This window comes from Rana temporaria, chromosome 5 (assembly GCF_905171775.1).
Source record: "Rana temporaria chromosome 5, aRanTem1.1, whole genome shotgun sequence".
NCBI classification, from domain to species: domain Eukaryota; kingdom Metazoa; phylum Chordata; class Amphibia; order Anura; family Ranidae; genus Rana; species Rana temporaria.
In genome coordinates, this window is record NC_053493.1 from 118,274,292 (window position 1) to 118,291,789 (window position 17,498).

Here is a 17,498-nt window from a genome sequence, read left to right on the forward strand (position 1 = left end):
AATTTGATTGATAGTCTTCCGACAGGCTTCCGACGGTCTCATACATCGCGTCACGAGTAGCCGAAAGAAGCCGAACGTCGGTGCGGCTCTATACGGCGCCTGTGCACCGACGTTCGGCTACTTTCGGAAAATCGTGACGCGATGTATGTGACCGTCGGAAGCCTGTCGGAAGACTGTCAATCAAATAGCAATGCCCAGTCCCGCAGCCCATACCCGGAAGCGGCGGAGAAGATCGCTCTCTAAAACGGTAAGTACAAAATGAGCATCAATCTAAGGTAAAAAATTAACTTTTCGGGTGAATCTCCACTTTAAAACATGCTTCCATTTGTTCATATTCATTACATGGTGGATTTATTTAACCACTTAACCACCAGCCGCCGTCTACAAACGGCGGCAAGGTGGTTGCTTAACTGGGGGTCGCCGTTCTGAAACGGCGCCCACCAGAAGCAGTAATGCGCGCCGCCTCGGGCGCGCACACAGAAAATTCTGTGCGCGCCGGGTCTATGAGACCCGGCGCTACACAGATCACGGTAACTGACCGGCAACGCCGGTCTTTTACCATGTGATCGCGCCGTCCAATGACGGCGCGACCACAGGTAAACAAACCGGCGTCATCTGATGACGCCGGTTCCTCCCTCCTCTCGCTGTACCGATCGGTACAGTGTGAGAGGAGAGCGCGGATGGCAGCAGCAGTGTGGGATGGATCTGTGACTATTGCAGTCACAGATCCATCCATCCCTGCTCAGCCATCCCTGCATTAACCCCTGCAATACTCTGCCTTCCCTGCGCAATACTCTGCAATGCTCTGCCTTCCCTGCAATACCCCCGCGCAATACTCTGCAAAACACCCGCGCAATACTCTGCAAAACACCCGCGCAATACTCTGCAAAACACCCGCGCAATACTCTGCAAAACACCCGCGCAATACTCTGCAAAACACCCGCGCAATACTCTGCAAAACACCCGCGCAATACTCTGCAAAACACCCGCGCAATACTCTGCAATACCCCCGCGCAATACTCTGCAAAACACCCGCGCAATACTCTGCAAAACACCCGCGCATTACTCTGCAATACCCCCGCGCAATACTCTGCAAAACACCCGCGCAATACTCTGCAAAACACCCGCGCAATACTCTGCAAAACACCCGCGCAATACTCTGCAAAACACCCGCGCAATACTCTGCAATACCCCCGCGCAATACTCTGCAATACCCCCGCGCAATACTCTGCAGTACCCCTTGCGCAATACTCTGCAATACCCCCGCGCAATACTCTGCAATACCCCCGCGCAATACTCTGCAATACCCCCGCGCAATACTCTGCAATACCTCCGCGCAATACTCTGCAATACCCCCGCGCAATACTCTGCAATACCCCCGCGCAATACTCTGCAATACCCCCTGCCAGTACTCTGCAGTACCCCTTGCGCAATACTCTGCAATACCCCCCGCGCAATACTCTGCAATACCCCCGCGCAATACTCTGCAGTACCCCCCGCGCAATACTCTGCAATACCCCACTCGCAATACTCTGCAATACCCCACTCGCAATACTCTGCAATACCCCACTCGCAATACTCTGCAATACCCCACGCACAATACTCTGCAATACCCCACGCACAATACTCTGCAATACCCCACGCACAATACTCTGCAATACCCCACGCACAATACTCTGCAATACCCCACGCACAATACTCTGCAATACCCCACGCACAATACTCTGCAATACCCCACGCACAATACTCTGCAATACCCCCGCACCAATACTCTGCAATACCCCCGCACCAATACTCTGCAATACCCCCGCACCAATACTCTGCAATACCCCCGCACCAATACTCTGCAATACCCCCCACACAATACTCTGCAATACCCCCCACACAATACTCTGCAATACCCCACGCACCATACTCTGCAATACCCCCGCACCATACTCTGCAATACCCCCCACACAATACTCTGCAATACCCCCGCACCAATACTCTGCAATACCCCCGCACCAATACTCTGCAATACCCCCGCACCATACTCTGCAATACCCCCGCACCATACTCTGCAATACCCCCGCACCATACTCTGCAATACCCCCGCACCATACTCTGCAATACCCCCGCACCATACTCTGCAATACCCCCACACCAATACTTTGCAATACCCCGGCCAATACTCTGCAATACCCAGAAAATACTCTGGGGAAAAAAATGTGTTTTAACCACTTCCCGCCCACGTCATATGAGGTCCTTGACTTTGTGCAGGGATATCTAAATGATGCCTGCAGCTACAGGCATCATTCAGATATCATTTTTTTCAGCCGGCGATTCTCTACACCATAAGAACGATCATGGCGGCTGTTCCGCCTCTTGATCGTTCTTACGGGAGGCAAAAAGGGACGTCCCCACTCCCTTCGCCCTCCGGTGCTTCTTCTGACTCACCGCTGCGATCGAAGCCAGGATCGTTTTTTTTCTTGTTTTTTTTCTTGTTTTTTTCCAAGCTTCCCAGCCTAGAGGTGAGATGTGGGGTCTTATTGACCCCATATCTCACTGTAAAGAGGACCTGTCATGCTATATTCCTATTACAAGGGATGTTTACATTCCTTGTAATTGGAATAAAAGTGATCAAAACATTTATTTTTGGGGAAAAACGTGTCAAACTAAAATAAATTAAGTAAAATGAACAATAAAAATAAAAAATAAATATTTAAAGCGCCCCTGTTCCCGCGTGCTCGTATACAGAAGCGAATGTGTACGTAAGTCCCGCCCACATATGAAAACTGAGTTCAAACCACACATGTGGGGTATCGCTGCGAACGTTAGAGCGAGAGCAATCATTTTGGCCCCAGACCTCCTCTGTAACTAAAAACATGTAACCAGTAAAAACATTTAAAACGTCACCTATGGGGATTTTTAAGTAGCGAAGTTTGGCGCCATTCCACAAGCGTGTGCAATATTGAAGGGTGACATGTTGGGTATCTATTTACTCGGCGTAACTTCGTCTTTCATATTATGCAAAAACATTGGGCTAACTTTAATGTTTTTTTTTTTAAAAAGCACAAAACTGTTTTATTTCCCAAAAAAATGCGTTCGAAAAATTGCTGTGCAAATACCATGCGCGATAAAAAGTTGCAACGACCGCCATTGTATTCTCTAGGGTCTTTGCTAAAAAAGCATATATAATGTTTTGGGGTTCTATGTAATTTTCTAGCAAATAAATGATGATTTTTACATGTAGGAGAGGAATGTCAGAATTGGTCTGGGTGTTCCAGAACGCCTGATGGTGCTCCCTGCATGTCGGGCCTCTGTATGTGGCCACGCTGTGTAAAAGTCTCACACATGTGGTATCGCCATACTCGGGAGGAATAGCAGAATGTGTTTTGGGGTGTAATTTGTGGTATGCATATGCTGTGTGTGAGAAATAACCTGCTAATATGAAACTTTTGTGGAAAAAAAACAAAAAAAAAAAAAACCTTGGGCCAGATCCACAAAAACCTGACGTAACTTAAAAAATCCAATTTAAGTTACACTGGCTTAAAGTTTCTACCTAAGTGCCTGATCCACAAAGCACTTATCTAGAAAATTCAGGCTGTGTAACTAAAATTCCGCCGGCGCAAGGCGTTCCTATTCAAATGGGGCGAGTCCCATTTAAATGAGGCGCGCTCCCGCGCCGGCCGTACTGCGCATGCGCGTCGGCCGTACTGCGCATGCGCGAAGTTACGTTACGCCGATTTTTGAGGATCGCGACGGCTTAAAGTTGCGTCGGGGAAAAAAAAAATGACAGCGGCATGCATTCCTGAGGGAGAACTCCATGCCAATTTTCAAAGAAAAAATCGGCATGGGTTCCCCCCCCAGGAGCATACCAGGTCCTTAGGTCTGGTATGGGTTGTAAGGAGACCCCCCCACGCCGAAAAATTTACGTAGGGGGTCCCCCTACAATCCATACCAGACCCGTATCCAAAGCACGCTACCCGGCCGGCCAGGAAGGGAGTGGGGACGAGCGAGCGTCCCCCCCCCTCCTGAGCCGTGCCAGGCCGCGTGCCCTCAACATGGGGGGGTTGGGTGCTCTGGGGCAGGGGGGCGCACTGCGGGCCCCCCCACCCCAGAGCACCCTGTCCCCATGTTGATGAGGACAGGACCTCTTCCCGACAACCCTTGCCATTGGTTGTCGGGGTCTGCGGGCGGAGGCTTATCGGAATCTGGGAGTCCCCTTTAATAAGGGGGCCCCCAGATACCGGCCCCCCACCCTAAGTGAATGGATATGGGGTACATCGTACCCCTATCCATTCACCTGGAGGCAAAAAGTAAAAGTTAATAAACACACAACACAAGGCTTTTTAAAATAGTTTATTATTCTGCTCCGGACGCCCCCCCTGTCTTCGTTATTAGCTCAATTACCAGGGGGGGCTTCTTCTTCCGCTCTCCGGGGGTCTTCTTCCACTCTCCGGGGGTCTTCCGCTCTCCGGGGGGGCTTCACCGGACTCCGGGGGGGCTTCTCCGGACTCCGGGGGGCTTCTTCCATCTTCTCCCCTCTTCCGCTCTTGACTCGGCGAACCCCGGTTCTTCTGCAGCTCTCCGGTGCCTTCTTCTTCAGCGCTGGCTGCCTGCTATGTTTGTGTGTTAGCTCGATTTCAAACAGGCAGCCGGCGCGGTCTTCTGTGGCGTCAGGGTCTTCTGGTCTTCTGTTCTTCCGATGTTGCCTCGTCGCCTGTTGTCGCTGTAATGATGGAAGCGCGCCTTGCATCCCATTTATATAGGCATCGCCGTCCCATCATGCTCCGGTAGGTACCCACGTGGTGGGTGACTACCCACGTGCACCCACCACGTGGGTACCTACCGGAGCATGATGGGACGGTGATGCCTATATAAATGTGATGCAAGGCGCGCTTCCATCATTACAGCGACAACCGGCGACGAGGCAACATCGGAAGAACAGAAGACCAGAAGAGAAGATGACGCCACAGAAGACCGCGCCGGCTGCCTGTTTGAAATCGAGCTAACACACAAACATAGCAGGCAGCCAGCGCTGAAGAAGAAGGCACCGGAGAGCTGAAGAAGAACCGGGGTTCGCCGAGTCAAGAGCGGAAGAGGGGAGAAGATGGAAGAAGCCCCCCGGAGTCCGGAGAAGCCCCCCCGGAGTCCGGAGAAGCCCCCCCGGAGAGCGGAAGACCCCCGGAGAGTGGAAGAAGACCCCCGGAGAGCGGAAGAAGAAGCCCCCCTGGTAATTGAGCTAATAACGAAGACAGGGGGGGCGTCCGGAGCAGAATAATAAACTATTTTAAAAAGCCTTGTGTTGTGTGTTTATTAACTTTTACTTTTTGCCTCCAGGTGAATGGATAGGGGTACGATGTACCCCATATCCATTCACTTAGGGTGGGGGGCCGGTATCTGGGGGCCCCCTTATTAAAGGGGACTCCCAGATTCCGATAAGCCTCCGCCCGCAGACCCCGACAACCAATGGCAAGGGTTGTCGGGAAGAGGTCCTGTCCTCATCAACATGGGGACAGGGTGCTCTGGGGTGGGGGGGCCCGCAGTGCGCCCCCCTGCCCCAGAGCACCCAACCCCCCCATGTTGAGGGCACGCGGCCTGGCACGGCTCAGGAGGGGGGGGGACGCTCGCTCGTCCCCACTCCCTTCCTGGCCGGCCGGGTAGCGTGCTTTGGATACGGGTCTGGTATGGATTGTAGGGGGACCCCCTACGTCAATTTTTCGGCGTAGGGGGGGTCCCCTTACAACCCATACCAGACCTAAGGGCCTGGTATGCTCCTGGGGGGGAACCCATGCCGGTTTTGTTTTTTACAAATTGACGTGGAGTTCTCCCTCGGGAAAGCATACCAAATGCCGTCGCTGCAATGGGCCTTTACAAGGTGTGACTAACTTTACACTTTGTAAAACGAGCCCTAATTTTACACTTGCAAAATAACACTTACGGCGCAAAAAAGAAGCTAGAAAGCTTTGTGGATCGCCTTAAGTGCTAATTTGCATACTAGCAACGGCATTTCGACTCGAAATGCCCCCAGCGGCGGATGCGGTACTGCATCCTAAAATTAGGCAGTGTAATTCAATTACACATGCCGGATCTTCTGTGTAACTTTGGAAAAAGCCTTTTGAGGATCGTTTCCAAAGTTACACACAGACTGAACAGCACTTAAGTCGGAGTATCTCTTTTGAGGATCTGGCCCCTTGATTTTGCAAAGAATTGTGGGAAAAAATGACAACTTCAAAAAACTCACCATGCCTCTTTCTAAATACCTTGGAATGTCTTCTTTCCAAAAAGGGGTCATTTAGGGGGTATTTGTACTTTTCTGGCATGTTAGGGTCTCAAGAAATGAGATAGGCCGTCAGTACTTCAGATGTGATCAAATTGATCAATTTTCAGTAATTGGTACCATAGCTTGTAGACCCTATAACTTTCACCCAGACTAAATAATATCCAAATTTTTTTTTTTTTTTTACCAAAGATATGTAGCAGTATACATTTTAGGCCAAATTTATGAAGAAAAATTCATTTTTTGCAAAATCTTATAATAGAAATGAAGAAAAATTCATTTTTTTACAAAATTTTCGTTCTTTTTTCATTTATAGCGAAAAAAATAAAAACCGCAGAGGTGATCAAATACCACCAAAAGAAAGCTCTATTTGTGGGAAAAAAAGGACAAAAATTTCATTTGGTTACAGTGTTGTATGACTGAGTTATTGTCATTCAAAATGTGAGAGCACCGAAAGCTGAAAATTGGTCTGGTTATTAAGGGTGTTTAAGTGCCCAGTTGTCAAGTGGTTAACCACTTCCAGACCTGCGCACGATGATGTACGTCCTATTTTTAAAGATGGATATCTCGGTAACGGCAGCAGCTGCTGTCACAACCGAGGTATCCATTTTTAGTGTGCACGGTCTGGAATCCGATAATGGCGGTCTCCGCGGCGGATTCACCGCGAGATCGCCCCCCCCTCCCGCCGCTCTCCCGGGCCCTCCGCCGCTTACCGGAGCCGTCGGTAGCGGCGGAGGCGATCCGATGCTGTCGGCTGGTGAGCGGGGACGAGACTGAAGGAAAAATCTCCTTCGCCCATCCCCATAGCTCGGCTGGGCGGAAGTGATGTCAAAACGTCAGTCCCGCCCAGCCTCTTAACCACTTGACACCCGCACGCCGTCATATGACGTCCAAAACGGGGACCTGTTATCCTGGGTGGACGTCATATGACGTGATGGGCTTTGCGGGGGGATATCTCAATGATGCCTGCACCCGGAGGCATCATTGAGATATAATTTTTTAGCGGCGGCGATCCTGCGCACCGTAAGAACGATCATAGCGGCGGTTCCGCCGCTAGATCGTTCTTACAGGCGGCGGGAGGGGACATCCCCCCCCTCCCGCCGCCATCCGGTGCTTCTCCGGGCTCTCCCGTCCCATCGGGGGCCCGGAGAGATGATCGCCGTCCGCCGGATATTTGCCATAGAGAAGACTGGTGACCATCTGGTCACCAGTCATCTCTATGACCGTCGGAGGCCCGGGCGCGATGTGATGACGTCACGCCCGGGTCCCCGTAAGTAAACAAACCGCAATTGCGGCTAGTTTGAATGAGATCTGTGAATTTTTTTTCACGATCTCATTCCTTCCAGCCTGCAGGAGAGATGTGGGGTCTTATTGACCCCACATCTCTCCTTAAAGAGGACCTGTCACACACATTCCTATTACAAGGGATGTTTACATTCCTTGTAATAGGAATAAAAGCGATTGAAAAAAAAAAAGTGTAAAAAAAAGTGTAAAAAATAAAGAAATAAGTAAAATAAAAAAGAAAAAATAATAATAAAAAAATTAAAATGCCCCTGTCCCCGGTAGCTCGCGCTCAGAAGCGTACGCACACGTAAGTCCCGCCCACGTATGTAAACGTCGTTCAAACCACACATGTGAGGTGTCGCCGCGTGCGTTAGAGCGTGTGCAACAATTCTAGCACTAGACCTCCTCTGTAACTCTAAACTGGCAACCTGTAAAATTTTTAAAGTGTCGCCTATGGAGATTTTTAAGTAACGAAGTTTGGCGCCATTCCATGAGTGTACGCAATTTTAAAGCGTGACATGTTAGGTATCTAGTTACTCGGCGTAACATCATCTTTCATATTTTACCAAAAAATTGGCCTAACGTTACCATTTTGTTATTTTTTAATTTATGAAACCATTTTTTTTACAAAAAAAAGCCGTTTGAAAAATGATTGCGCAAATACGGTGCAAGATAAAAAGTTGCAATGACCGCCATTTTATTCCCTAGGGTGTCTGCTAAAAAAACATATATAATGTTTGGGGGTTCTGAGTAATTTTCTAGCAAAAGAATGAGGATTTGTACATGTAGGAAAGAAGTGCCAGAATAGGCCCGGGAAGGAGGTGGGTTTTAAAGCCCGGTATTGAAGTGGTTAAAGAGACAAATTTTTTTTTTGGTCATTTGAAAAAATGACATTTTTTTTTTTTTTTTGCATTTAAGCCCAAATATGAGATCTGAGGTCTTTTTGACCCCAGATCTCATATTTAAGAGGACCTGTCATGCTTTTTTCTATTACAAGGGATGTTTACATTCCTTATAATAGGAATAAAAGTGATCAAATTATTATTTATTTTTTTTCAGTGTAAAAAATAATAAAATAAATAAAAATAAATAAGAAAACAAAAAAAAAATTTTTTTAAAGCGCCCCGTCCCGACGAGCTCGCGCGCAGAAGCAAACGCATACGCGAGTAGCGCCCGCATATGAAAACGGTGTTCAAATCACACAAGTGAGGTATCGCCGCGATCGTTAGAGCGAGAGCAATAATTATAGCCCTAGAGCTACTCTGTAGCTCAAAAAATGCAATCTCTAGAATTTTTTAAACATCGCCTATCGAGATTTTTAAGGGTAAAAGTTTGACGCCATGCCACGAGCGGGCGCAATTTTTAAGCGTGACATGTTGGGCATCATTTTACTCGGCGTAACATTATCTTTCAAAATATATAAAAAAATTGGGCCAAATTTATTGTTGTCTTATTTTTTAATTCGAAAAAGTGAATTTTTTCCAAAAAAAGTGCGCTTGTAAGACCGCTGCGCAAATACGGTGTGACAAAAAGTATTGGAATGACCACTATTTTATTCTCTAGGGTGTTAGAAAAAAATATATATAATGTTTGGGGGTTTTAAGTAATTTTCTAGCAGAAAAAACAGTTTTAGTCTTGCAAACACCGAATCTGAAAAACACCTAAGGTCTGGAAGTGGTTAAAGGGGTTGTAAAGGTACAATTTTTTTTCCTAAATAGCTCCTTCACTTACCTCATCCTTCGATTTTGCTTTTAAATGTCCTTTTTTCTTCTGAGAAATCCTCACTTCTTGTTCTTCTGTCTGTAACTACACACAGTAATGCAAGGCTTTCCCCTGGTGTGGAGTGTCGTGCTCGCCCACTCCCTTGGACTACAGGAGAGTCAGGACGCCCACTAACACACACCTCTTTTCTCTATCTGCAACGTAGAGAGTGTCCTGACTCTCCTGTAGTCCAAGGGAGGGGGTGAGCACGACACTCCCCACCAGGGAGAAAGCCTTGCATTACTGTGTGGAGTTACAGACAGAAGAACAGGAAGTGAGGATTTCTCAGAAGAAAAAAGCACATTTAAAAGTAAAATGGAAGGATGAGGTAAGTGAAGGAGGACTGCACTAAGGTAAAGGAAGCTATTTAGGAAAAAAAATGGTACCTTTACAATCACTTTAAGGTCCCCCTCTCACATGCATACATTTTGGGACCAGTTTAGACAGAAACCAAGTAACAGCGTATCCTCGGGTGCGAGACTAAATCAGAATACCACGAGGAAACCTACATAAGTAAACAAGTGCTTTCCATGTAGATAGTGTCCTGTCCAGAATTTAAACCAAAGGCATTTTGATAATTTCCTTAATGAGTTGCAGGCATTTTAACAAAATTTGTTGCAGATTCCTACCTTTTGTTATTCTGAAGAAATAGCAGTTTGTTTGTGTCCATGTGCAAAGTGAATGAGAATTGGAGTAATTTTATAATTAGTATTCAGCTGCGGATCTAATGAGAGGGTCTGCATCTCTTTAGATGTGATTTCCCTCTGGAACTATCTCACCAGAAATGACATTTTGTTGCAGGGGATGCCCAAAATCTGACTTGTATCTTGTAATCTTATGGGAAAATCAGTAAGTCAACTTTTCTGGGGGGCGTTCTGTACACCATCTATGTCAGGGGTCAAGTCCTGGGGAAAAAAGTGTGGGAACTCCCACCCAAGATCCACTCCCACACCAAAAAAAAAATGATACGCTCATATGCATAATTACTAAACCGCATGTTCTTTCTAAATCCCGCGATAACCTCCGCAATGTCTCCTGGGAACAATGACAAAAGCTCCCAGGAGACATTGCGGCATCGAGGAAATGACGGAATACCCGCACACTACCCGATTAATCCATATACAGGAAGCGGCCAGTAACATAAAGGATTACTAAGGTTCGCCTGCCCCTGACAGTGACTCGAGCTGGGCATCACCGCTTAGTGAAGGATTGGCACGGGCAGCTCGACTGCTCTCAGCTGCTCTAGTCCTGCAAAGGGAACTGCGTTCCTGCTGTGAAAAAAGTGCAGGAACTCCGTTCCCACGCGTTCCCGCAGGACTTGAGCCCTGATCTATGTACAGAATACCTGCAGGCTGCCATATTGCATTGCATTTTACAGAAAAATTACAGTGCTGCAGATTGGAAATGAAAGGTACATTTTAATAACCTTCAATTACAATATAACTTGTGTAGCAATTGTATATGCTATATTATCTTTTATTTGCTATTTTTTTTCCTCCACGCTAGTGAAGTTAGCCTTTAACTCCTTCCAAGAGCCTGCTTATTGCCTGCAACAGTGGGGAAAATAATTATTTGATTCCCTTCAGATTTTGTAGGTTTGCCCACTTACAAAGAAATTAAGGGTCTATAAATTTTATCATGGATGTATTTTAGAGGAAAGAGACAGAATATCAACCAAAAATTGTGAAAGAACACATCATATAAATGTTATGTAGCGCTGGGCTCCCAATGACAAGGGCGCTACTATAAATTTAGGGGGCGTCTAAGCCATAGTTGGGCTCAGACTTCACTAATTCTATGTAAATTCGTCTCTGTTCTGGCTGTGGTTGTGCTCGGTAGAAGTTTTCACTTGTTGCCTATAGGTGGCATTACCACTTCAGGCCCATGTTGGAATTCAGGGGAACCATAGTGTGTTGAGTGACCCTTCTTGGCAGCAGCCCAGTGGAAGTGGTGCCCCGTTGTGCATGCTGGGAAAGGATACTTAAGGGGCAGACGCCTTTTTTCGGGGTCCTTCGCCTCGTGGCCCTCCTGGCGTGAGGTGCGTGTGTGTGATTTCACCCCCGGGACCACGTTGGTCCGAGGCTGTATTCCTATCAGGTAGGCCCAGTTATGCTGGCTGGGGCCTGTGGTTCTACAAAGGATCCTAAGCTGTCCATCCAAGCGGGGGAAGCTTCTTAGCGAAGGAAATTGGGGGAGGACCTGCCCTGGAGGAGACAAGCAAGGCAATCTTATGTCTCAGGATAGGCCTGGTGACCTCGTTAAGGAAAGGGGTCCACTATGCAAATTGTCTTACAGACTGCCGGATTGGCTTAATGGCTTTTTTGCTGTAAGGCAGGAAGTTTGGGACTGAAATCCTGTGGCAGAGGATTCCTGACTTTACATCCTGTGCTCTCAGACGGTCTGTGGCAGAGACTGTCTCTATACTGTCCGTGCATCATTCCGGCTGCTAGACCATGTGAGAGGGGTCTCCGGGTGAGCAATACCCACTCAGGAGTGAGTGGTGAATACTGGAACTTTAAATACTTTTTGTGCATTCTGTACTGCGTACCTGAACCTTCCCCTTCTTTCTATACTCTCTACTCCCTTCACAAATTTTATGCAGAGAAAAAAAAATAAAACCTACAGTTGAAGGTTTTACATTTTGTGTGGACATTGCAATTAATACAGACTTTCTCCCCTGGACAACGAACTTATAGGTAACGTGCAAAACCCAAAATTGAAACCAGCAGCTCCTACGGGAGTAGTGCTACAGTTATAAATTGAGCTGCAGTTCAGTGAGTAAAATGAGGATTTGATCCCCAAGAAAAACATGACTTAGTACTTGGTGGAGAAACCCTTGTTGGCAAGCACAGGGGTAAGATGTTTCTTGTAGTTGGTTAACAGGTTTGCACACATCTCAGAAGGGATTTTGGTCCACTCCTTTTTACAGATCTTCTATAAATCCTTAAGGTTTCTTGGCTGTTGTGTGGGAACTCGAAGTTTCAGCTTCCTCGATAAATTTTCTATAGGATTAAGGTCTGGAGACTGGCTAGGCCACTCAATGACCTTAATGTGCTTCTTCATGAGCCAGTCCTTTGCTGCCTTGGCAGTATGGTGACTGTCATGCTGGAAGACCCATCCATGACCCGTCTTCAGTGTTCTGGCCGGGGGAAGAAAGTTCTCATCCAAGATTTTACAATACAAGGCCCCGTCCATTGGTCCCTCAATGTGGAAAAGTCGGCCTGTACCTTTAGCAGAGAAACAGCGCCAAAGCATAATGTTTCCACCTCCATGCTTGACTGTAGAGATAGTGTTCATAGGGTCATAGTCAGCATTTTTCTTCCTCCAAACATGGCAAGTCGAGTTAATGCCAAAGAGCAAAATTTTGGTCTGCTCTGACCACAGTATTTTTCCCCAATCCTTCTCTGAATCATTTAGATGTTCATTGGCAAACTTCAGTCAGGCCTGTACATCTGCCTTCTTGAGGAGGGGGTGCAGGATTTCAATCCATGCCGGCTTATTGTGTTACCAATGGTTTGTTTGGTGACTGCGGTCCCAACTGCCTTGAGATCATTTGCAAGCTCCTCCCGTGTAGTTCTGGGCTGATCCCTCACTTTTCTCATGATCATCCTTACCCCATGAAGTGAAATCTTGCATGGAGCTCCAGAACAAGGGCGATTGATGGTTATTTTGTATTTCTTCCATTTGCGAATAAATGCTCCAATAGTTGTCTCCTTCTCGCCAAGCTTCTTGCTAATGGTCTTGTAACCCATTCCAGGCTTGTGCAGGTCTACAATCATGTCCCTGATGTCCTTTGACAGCACTTTGGTCTTGCCCATTAGACATGTGCATTCGTTTTCGTCCGATAGTTTTTTCCGAATTTCAAGGATTTTCTCATTCGTTTTAACAAAATCCGAAATCCAAAAGATCCGAAATAAAAAATGCTTTATTTTCGTTTCGTTGCGACAACAGCTCGATATAGATAGAAGATTCAACATGACGATGACAATAGCGTGGCTATCGAATGTGCCTAACCTAACTCTATTAGTCCAAGATTATTATTGAAAGAAAAGATTCAAGATTATAGAGACATGAAGATTGGACAAAGCAGCTAAAAAGCCCACGCTGCTGCAACAGACAGCTGTGCCATCATAGATTAGATCAGTCTGGAGAAGTACCTGCTACATTAAAAAAATGATTAAATGGATTTAAGTTACAGTATTTATCGGGGTATTGCGCGCTCCGGCGTATAGCGCGCACCCCTACAGTGGATCCCGCATTCCTGTGAAAAAAAGATTTTAGTACTTACAGTTTTGGCGGCCTCGTCGGGTCCGGCGTCCGTCTGCGGCTTCGGTGGTGTCCTCATCGGGTCCGGCGTCCTTCTGCAGTGTCCTACCCGCTCGATCTCCGCTTCCCGCGCTGAGTTTGAACTACTGTGCCGGCATATACCGAGCGCAGTACACTCGTGTATAGTCGGGCAGGCTCGTCTCCTCTCGCGGTCACGTCCTGTACGTCCAGGACAAGACTGCGAGAGGAGTCGAGCATGCCCAGGCTATACACGAGTGTACTGCGCTCGGTATATGCCGGCGCAGTAGTTCAAACTCGGCGTGGGAAGTGGGTATCGGCGTATATCGCGCACCCACGATTTTGCCCTGAATTTCAGGGCAAAAAAATGCGCGGTATACGCCGATAAATATGGTATTTAAATATTTTACACCAATAAACGTGCCACGGACAGTTATATACCAAGTTTCATTGTTGAGTGTCTTTATTTATTAAAAAAAATATATTTTGTTATTCGGGGAAGGAAAGATGAGGCCTACATTTCCATATATTTTCTGGTTCTGGGACAACTCAGTGAGACAAATCAACTATTATAGCATACAAAATACTTGTGGGCCACACATTGAGCCACAAATTCTGCATACTTAAAATTATTTAGTGATGAGATGATGTGTGGATACTCAAACTTGATTATATGTACAGTATTACATTGTATATATTCTGTCACACTATCAATTCAGGTCCTTTATTGATTTTTTTTTAAGTACATAATCAATTTCACAGTTTAAGCTTCCACAATAAATGTCATGTTTTAGGCACATCAATTCTGGGGCATAAATAATGATAAAATGTGTAGAGTGATATTGGATATAGAATAAGATCCACCATATGGGACTCCTATTATGTTGTGGAGAGTTGTGGAGAGTCATTGGGAGGCGTGCAAAACGTTTACTTCTTTACAACAAGAAGGAGGTGGAGGAGCACAGAATAGGCAAGCATAGACAGTTGCCTGGGCCAACATTAAAGCAAACCTGTTCCTTTATCCTGCATGGACAAAGCACCGTTTCATGTATATTTAAAAATAAATTATAAAAAGAAAAAGTATAAAATATTCAAGAAAAAAAAATACAATCAATTCAACACATAGAGTAACCAACAATCTAGCACAGGGGTCTCCAAAGGAAGAACAACGAGGAATAGTGCCCCTTCACCGGTATTATTCGGACAAATAGCGCCCCATTGTTGGTGTCAGTGGAAGAAATAGTGCCCCATCATTGTTGTCAGTGGGAGCAATAGTTCCCTATCATTCCCTATCATTGGTGACAGTAGAAGGAATAGTGCCCATTTGTTGGTGTCAGTGGGAGGAATATTGCCCATTCAATGGTGTCAGGGGAAGAGATCTAAAGTCAATAAGCATATCCTCAGTAACTGGTTGATACCATTCTGTATTACTCAAGATTTCCTTAAACATCTGTACATATTGATTCCTGTCCATCACAGCCACATTTCCGCCTTTATCGGCTGGTTTAATCTTTCAAGCTTTTACATGGATTGAGTATCATTTTTGGTCAATGTTCTATATGGCCTACGATCTAATTTTATGCTTTGTATATTCTGTAATAAATGTATATTTTATTTTTATTTACTGTGTATGTGCTTACCTCAGTGACAATGGCATATCTGTGAAAGTCCCATCACCTTATGAGAGAGTGGTGCTCTCTCAAATATTCTTGCTAGTTTCATTCCTGTCATTGGACCCAAGTTGTTTGCCATGGTTTTGTTTTATTCCACTGTTGTCAAATCCAATTAAATATTCTCAAAGATGTTTTTGCTGGCACTTGTTAAATACAGTTTTCTAAAATAAGTAAAAACGTATAATAATTTGTCCCTTGTTTGTTTTTATTTTTTATATTGTAACTTCTATATACTGCGACATCCAAGCCTTTTTCTATTCAATAAATATTCTTTTTATATAGCTACCAGTATTTTACTGTTTTGACATTGCTGCCTAAAAGCCCCACAAAAAACGGGGAAACCTTTCCATTATCCATTATTTCCGGGGCGAGCAGCTCTACCATCTCTATAGCATGTGTCACTTTTTTTTTTCATACAATACTTTGGGTGGTTAAACACCTCTTCCCCTTTGACACATAGAGATAAGACACATGTGTTTGTGCTTCTCCATTGGTTTTTTAACTCCTGCATTAACCTTCTATACGATGTTGACCTACCCCTTAGGCCCCGTACTCACGACCAAACATGTCTGCTGAAACTGGTCCGCAGGCCAGTTTCAGCAGACATGTTTGGTCGTGTGTGGGCTCGAGCGGGCCGAATTCCAGCAAACATTTGCCCGCCGGGCCTTTTCCCAGCGGACAAATATTCCTGGACTTGTTTTAAAACAGTCCGCTGGAATCCTGCCCGCTCGGACATGTACGGTCGTCAGTACAGACCTACCGTACATGTCCAGGCGCCCGCCGTCCCTCGCATGCGTCGAATGACTTCGACGCATGCGTGGAAGCATTTTAAAGGCGGGCCGCCCACGTCGCTGCGTCATTGTCGCGGCGACACCGCGTCATCGACGCGGCGACACCGCGGACACGCCCCGCGTATTGTTTACGCGCGGACTTCTGTACGATGGTGTGTACAACCATCGTACAGAAGCCCTCTGGCAGACATGTATGGTGAAAACGGTCCGACGGACCGCTTTCACCATACATGTTTGTTCGTGTGTACCCGGCCTTAGGGGGTGTGATGGGTCATCTTTATGTCTTAGGTGGCTATATCGACATTCTCTGTCATTGAGGGGACTGGATTTATTTATTCATCCTTTTCCATTTCTCTCGCCCCTGATATATCTTCAGGAGGTATACCGTCATATACTAATATACTGCAATGTTGCAGAATCCAATATTGCGGTATGTCCAAGTGTTCTATATGAATATTTGTTCTAACTTAATTAATTTAGGATATATAAACGGACTGGATTTAATTATTTACCCTTTCTGCCCTCTATTTCATGCATCAGGAGGCACTTTATACAGACTCCTGTATTGCAATATGTTCAAATATTCCAAATGGAAATTTGTTTCATATTTAAACTTTTATATGCAAGGAGTTTCAGCCATGGAATTAAAGCACAGTCCCTGTGCAAATACATTTGTCAAATTGATTTAGCTGCATTTTTGCGCAACCATCATAATTAGCTATTATCTATGTCACTTTATTGTATCTTTTTTTATATATGGATTGGCCACTTTGGACTCCGGCGGACTTGTTTGTCCCTGTCGTTTACCGGGGGGGGGTCCTTCCCCTTCAGGTCTCCCGGCAGGGGGGTGAAGGGATGCTTTTGTCCCCTCTTTCTCGCCTCAGTGGTGCTCGAGGGGTTACTCTCACACGCCGATGCGAGCCCCATCTGCCGGCGGCGTTCCTTGATCCTCTCTGGACAGTCTGGACTAGTGCGCGCGAGAGATCGGCGGGCGCACACGTCATGACGTCACGCGATTTGCGGCGGAGAGGACGACAGTGGTCGGGGCTTTTCCGGCCTTCCAGGACGCCGAGGGAGCCTCACATGGTCTCCGTTCTGGGGACCGCAACGCCGCCTCTTTCGGCGGGTGGGGGGAGTTACAAGCCTGCACTTGATCACCCGGATTGCCACTCTTAGGGCATTATTTAATGTCTGGCCTCTGGGGAATGCACACCATATCCCACACCAGGCTGGATGCTATTGCAACCACACAGTTTTGGCATTCCATCCTTGCCTGCTCTGCAATATTTGCCGTCAGGCCCCCAACTACCTACTATACCAAGCTACACAAACAAACATCAATGCACCAGGTAATACTTGCATCTGTTAATTTACTCTTTATATACAAATTCCAACTTTTACATTTTTTGATAGTATTGCGATTATTTGATCGTACACATTATT